The sequence below is a fragment of the Myotis brandtii genome, unplaced genomic scaffold (assembly GCF_000412655.1).
Source record: "Myotis brandtii unplaced genomic scaffold, ASM41265v1 scaffold3734, whole genome shotgun sequence".
Classification (NCBI taxonomy): Eukaryota; Metazoa; Chordata; class Mammalia; order Chiroptera; family Vespertilionidae; genus Myotis; species Myotis brandtii.
The window spans coordinates 22,355-28,809 of record NW_005364349.1 but is presented as its reverse complement, the minus strand read 5'-3'; the positions used below and the strand labels follow the sequence as shown (position 1 = coordinate 28,809).

The 6,455-nt window shown below is 53.2% G+C and overlaps 1 long non-coding RNA gene across 1 annotated transcript in view; it reads left to right on the top strand.

Annotated features, from left to right (window-relative positions):
• Positions 1-3,333, top strand: part of LOC106727127 — an 11,431-nt gene extending 8,098 nt beyond the window's left edge. The window contains exon 3 of the long non-coding RNA XR_001363287.1: positions 3,321-3,333. This is a non-coding gene — a long non-coding RNA (uncharacterized LOC106727127). The remainder of the gene's footprint in view (positions 1-3,320) is intronic.
• Positions 3,334-6,455: the final 3,122 nt, after the last annotated feature.

The window sequence follows — 6,455 nt, the reverse complement described above, 5'->3', positions numbered from 1 at the left end:
CAGGGCCAGTCGCTGGAGATGAAGCCAGCGGCCTCTCCACATGGCAGCTCTGTCGCTGCAGTAATGACCTTGCGCTGCGGGCGGGGGAGGGGGAAGCTCTGTGAAACGTTAAATAGCATCCGTCACGCCTGCCCCCGCAGCCACCTGGGCTGCATCTGCTTCTCAGACACTCTGATGGGTCATTTCCTGTGCCCACTCGGCCGGGTTTGGGCCGCAGGCGTTTGGTCAAGCACCGGCTGGACACTGTGATTGACAGGCAGACGGGAGTGAAGCAGATTGCCCTCCCTCCGCGGTGGGCCTCCCCTAATCAGGCGAAGGCCTGAAGGAAGAAGCGGAGCTTCTCTGAGAGGAAGATTCTGCCTCCAGCGGCTTCGAACTCACGCGGCCGCAGCCCGCCCGCTGGCCCCTCCACCTGCTGGCCGCCCCGTGGACAGCCCGGCCCACACTCGCAGGGACCAGATCTTTAAAGTAAATCTTTCTGTGTGTGCATGTGTGCGTGCGTCTGTGCATGTGCATGTGTGTGCATGTGCGTGTGCGCGTCCTGCGGTTCTGTTTCGCTGGAGAACCCTAAACAACACACACACACACACACACACACACACACACACACACACACACACGATGGCACAGAGCACAGCGTCTCGGCCGCAGGCACAGCCGCCAAGTCAGGGCTCTGAATGAACACGCACCTAACGCACATCGACAAACAGGATGAAGGCAGCTGGCACGTCCACCTGCTGGCCGCCCCGTGGACAGCCCGGCCCACACTCGCAGGGACCAGATCTTTAAAGTAAATCTTTCTGTGTGTGCATGTGTGCGTGCGTCTGTGCATGTGCATGTGTGTGCATGTGCGTGTGCGCGTCCTGCGGTTCTGTTTCGCTGGAGAACCCTAAACAACACACACACACACACACACACACACACACACACACACACACACACGATGGCACAGAGCACAGCGTCTCGGCCGCAGGCACAGCCGCCAAGTCAGGGCTCTGAATGAACACGCACCTAACGCACATCGACAAACAGGATGAAGGCATTGCTGGTGCCAGCGCCACGTTTCTGCCCCGAGACGCCTGGAAGGACTGGCATTTCTCATAACTCACTCCGACTGGTCAACAGCACAGAGAAACGGCTTAATTCACATAAAAGAAACAGGTTTCCACATTGAGTGACGGAGTGAAATCAGCGCCACGCAGTGTGTGCGTGAAACGTCCTAAAACAACGCGACTGAAAAGGCCCGGCTGGTGGCTCGGGGGTTGGAACGTTGCCCCGTCACCAAACAAACAAACAAACAAACAAACAAAAAAAGCTGTGTGTGCAGGAGACAGCTGACCAGCGCTTCTCTCTCATCAACGTCTCTCTCTCTCTCTCCCTCTCTCCCTCCCTCCCTCTTTGTCTCCCTTCCTCTCTCTCTCTAAAATCAACTTTAAAAAAACCACACATATTCTTGGGTGAGGATTAAAAAAAAGATTAAGGAGAAACCAAGATGGCGGCACAGGTAAACACCGGAGTTTGCTGCCTCGCACAACCACTTCAAAAATACAACTAAAAGCCAACGGACATCATCCAGAACCACAGGAAGGCTGGCTGAGTGGAAATTCTACAGCTAGAAGGAAAGAGAAAAGCGCACTGAGACTCAGAGGAGGTGCGGTGCGGAAGTAAAGTGCAGAGGTACGGAGGAGGCGCGCGCCCCGAAAGGCTGGCAATGGAGGACGCGGTTGTCTTTTTCAATCGGGAGGGAGACACAAGCTCCCGATGGCTCTGAACTCCAGTTCCGGGAAGTCTCTGGGGACCCAGACTCATATGGGAGAAACTGGACTGTCTGGCATCAGTCGGAACGTGAGGGCGGCTTTCCCTCAGAGGTGCTTGCAGCGAGGACACTGAGACTCGGGGCCCCTTAGGGTAGGACTGAGGAGCAGCCATAGCTGCTGGCTTCGCCCTGTTGATCCCCTGAGACCCCGCCCCACCCAAGCTGTGCACAGAGGCTTTTGCATATGAAAGGCCCGGCCATGATGGGAGGCACTTCCCAAGGCCCAGCCCCAATTCACAAGGAAGACACCACCTTCCTGATAACCATGCCCCAGGGACAGTGACTCTCAGAATGGAAATGCAGGGGGACAGGAGAAACAGACAGGGACACACGTGTCACAGAATTCACCACCGCTCTCTCCATCCACGAGAGACGGAGTGGACACTCAGTGAGAGAGGGGACAGAGGGAGTGGACACACAGTGAGAGAGGGGGGCAGAGGGAGTGGACACACAGTGAGAGAGGGGACAGAAGGAGTGGACACACAGTGAGAGAGGGGGGCAGAGGGAGTGGACACTCAGTGAGAGAGGGGCAGAGGGAGTGGACACACAGTGAGAGAGGGGACAGTGGAGTGGACACACTGTGTGAGGGGGGTGGGGGCTTCAGCGTGAGCAATCGGCCGGGCCCGTGTCTGCTCTGAGCTCGGAACTCTGGCACCAGAAAACATTCTCTTTCCCAGTTTGTGAAGAAACCCAATTGACCACATCTATGCGATAAAGAGAATCTTATTAAATTTAGCGTCGACACGGAACTCTGGCACCAGAAAACATTCTCTTTCCCAGTTTGTGAAGAAACCCAATTGACCACATCTATGCGATAAAGAAAATCTTATTAAATTTCAAAGCGTCGACACAATCCGCCCAGCATCCTCTTACCAGGGCGATGCAGCTCCCAGTTCCTGACAGCAATGACCCATAAGACACCCGCCCGGCAAACAGGCGACAGAACAACTCGCGGGAGAAAAGCAGATCATAGAGTAAAATCACAGAATTTCATTAAAATAATGACCAGAAAATCACAAATAAGAGAATCTGCAGGACACAGTGGAAGCAGTTATGAAAGAACAGCTTTAGCCTTAAACAAAAATGAATATCAATAAAAATGCAAATATAAGCTAAGTGAATCCCAAACACAAAATGCTGGGAAAGGAACAGCAAAGTTAATCCCAAGAGTTGGAAACAGGAAGAAACAAAAGAACCACAGAGTTAGGGGAGGTCGGGAGACAGTCAGGGCACGTGTCACAAGCACTCAGACAAGACAAAGACCCAGCCCCGGCCGGTGTGGCTCAGTGGATAGAGTGTCGGCCTACGGCCCAAAGAGCTCCTGGTTCGATTCTGGTCAAGGGCACGTACCTGGGTTGCAGGCTCCTCCCTGGCCCGGGCCCTGGTCGGGGCTCGTGCAGGAGGCAACCAATCGATGTGTTTCTCTCACATCAATGTTTCCCTTTGTCTTTCCCTCTCTCTCTTCCACTCTCTCTAAAATTAAAAAAAAAAATCCTCAAGGGAGGGCTAACAGCAACAACAGCAGCAAAAAGACGAAGATCCAAACAGCCAGCAAACTCAGAATTTATTTTTGAAATGATAGGATCGCCCCGTGAAGTTGTACGGAGGTAACATCAAATGCCCAGATGCAATAGATCATTTTCTAGAAAAATGCAGGTTCCAACACTGACCCTGTTCAAGAGAAAAAAAAATCTAAACAGGCCAATTACCATCGGAAAAATGCAGGAGGTAGTTAAGGAGCCCTACCGCCTTCCGAACTCCATTTCCGCGGGGACTCTCCCCAGTTTTAATTAGATCAATTAATAGCGACGCCACTTCGTTGCAGAGCGGGAGGAAGGGTGGAAAACTTCCAAATGCTCCTGTGAAGCAGGGGAGCCCCCGCCGCCTGACAGAGCTTTTATTAAAAAACCAAAATACCGACCAATCTCACGAGGACTCCACACGCACAGAAATCTTCGGTAAAACATTATTAAACAGAAGCAAGCAGCGTGTTACGAAATCACGCATCGTGACCGAGTGGCTGTTTCGTCGGGAGCAGGGGGCGGTTTGATATTAGGAAATATATTAATACAATCCATCACAGAGATAGAGTGGAGCGAAAATACCGCATCATTTCAAATCCAGAACAGACTTTTCACATAATCAAACATTCCTGTTAAAAGCACTCGAGGACGTAGCGATTGCTGGATCCCCAAGTTCGTGTGCTCCCCACTGGACGGACCCAAACGTCCCTCTGACTAAACACAGGGAGGAGCTCTGGCCAGTTTGGCTCAGTGGATAGAGTGTCAGCCTGTGGACTGAAGGGTCCCGGGTTTGATTCCTGGTCAAGGGCACGTACCTCAGTTGCAGGTTCCCCAGCCCCAGTTGGGCTGCGTGTGGGAGGTAACCACTTGATGAGTGTCTCTCACATCGATGTTTCTCTCTCTCTGTCTCTCCCCCCCCTTCACTCTCTCTAAAAATCAATGGAAAAACATTCGTGGGTGAGGATTAATAAAGACAACAACAACATAATAATAATCTCTCTCTATAAAAGCCTAAGCGGCCGTTACAGCAGAATGACCGGAATGACCGGTCACTAAGACCCACACTGAGCAGGCAGGCAGGCGAGCAGTTAGGGCCGAGCAGGCAGGTCCCGGATTGCAAGAGGGATGTCCAACTGCTGGCTGTCCGACTGCTGGGTTCCAGCCTAAACTGGCAGTCGGACATCCCCTGATGGGGCCCAGATTGCAAGAGGGCACAGGCTGGGATGAGGGACCCCCCCACCCCCAGGCACGAATTTCGTGCACCGGGCCTCTAGTCACAATAATAAAATAAAATCAGGAAGGCCACGGGGATGCCCGCATCTCTCTGACACTGAGAACTGCTTGAAAGTGTTAGACAATTCGGTTCGACAAGAGAGAGACATTAGAGGCACAGGAACTGGAAAAGAAGAGGAAAAAATAAACCCATTTCTGGGTGCAGAGGATAAAATGATAAATCTCGAAAATACCTCCGAATCAAAGCAAAAACGTACCAGCAAAGAACAAGAGAATGTAATAAAGCGCCAAGTTATAAAACCACACGTGGAGATGCGTGCGGACCCGTGTTCTGGGGGAACGGGGTGAGTTTCCTCTCCCACAACAAACACGTGAAACAAAGGGCAGGAGTCCTGCGGGGGAGAGAAGGAGGCCAGGTGAGCGCCCTGGGCATTTACTTCCTGTCTCCGTCCCGGGCTCGGAGCTGAAGGGACGGGAAGCCGGAGATGCCCTGGTGCAGACACCCAGCACGGACCGAGGAGCCCGCTCTGGAGGGAGCACAGGCCGGCGGCTCCACGAGGGAAGCTTTTGGACAACAGCCCCGCCTCCAGGAAACACCCAGGAAAACCTGAGGCTCCGCCCCTCACATCGGGGAGGACCACCCCCACCCATGGGAGGAGCCCGGTGCAGGGGAAGGAGGGTCACCCTGCCCTGGGCTGAGCCCATCCACGTGTGTCAGCAGAGACCATGAGGGAGTGGGGATCCCTTCCCATCGTGGTGACGAGGAGTGCTCCCCACTCTGGGGGTGCCAGGGGGTCGGCTGGGGAACCCTGACTTCTGCATCTACCTCCATTTGGCAGAAATGAAAACAACTGGGAGGACGGTGCCCCTCCCGTTCCCTCCCAGGGCCCTGTGAAAGGATCGGGGTGTGTCCCCCACAGACTGGCTCTCATAAGACCCATCTCATCACACAGTCACATGCCACGTAATGGCCTTCCAGCCAATGAGATCGCATAGACAGACGGCCTTTCAGCCAATGAGACTGCATAGACAAACGGCCTTCCAGCCAATGAGATTGCATAGACGAACGGCCTTTCAGCCAATGAGATTGCATAGACGAACGGCCTTTCAGCCAATGAGATTGCATAGACGGACAGCCTTTCAGCCAATGAGATTGCATAGATGGACAGCCTTTCAGCCAATGAGACTGCATAGACGAATGGCCTTTCAGCCAATGAGATTGCATAGACGAAAGACCTTCCAGCCAATGAGCTTTCATAGACAACGGCCTTCCAGCCAATGAGACTGCTCAGATGACGTGGTCCATGGATTATCATGGATGATGAGTGAAGACTGTTTGTGATGCGGAAACAGAAGGCTGGGCCCCACTCAGCGTTGAGGGCACTGGGAGCTCTGGGTGGTTTGAACAATGGAGGAGGCTCAGCCTGCTGTCCACTCGTGAGCTCACCTGTGGCTGGAGCAAGCGGAAGAGATGGGGTAGGGGGGCCTGGGGGCTGGTGTGTCTGTACACACGCAGCTGTCCACTCGTGAGCTCACCTGTGGCTGGAGCAAGCAGAAGAGATGGGGTAGGGGGGGCTGGTGTGTCTGTACACACACACACGCGCACATACACACGCACACACATGCACACACTCATGTTCACAAACTCACTTCCCTCCCTTCAGTGTCTTATCTCTTTCCTTCCAGGATCATTTCTCTCTTTCTCTCTCTCTCTTTCTCTCTCTCTTTCTCCCTCTCTCTTTCTATCTCTCTTTCTCTCTCTTTTTCTCACTCTCTTTTTCTCTCTCTCTTTTTCTCTCTCTCTCTCTCTCTCTCTCTCTTTCTATCTCTCTTTCTCTCTCCCCCCTGCTTTTTACTATTTCTCCCCTCAAGCTTTGGGTCCC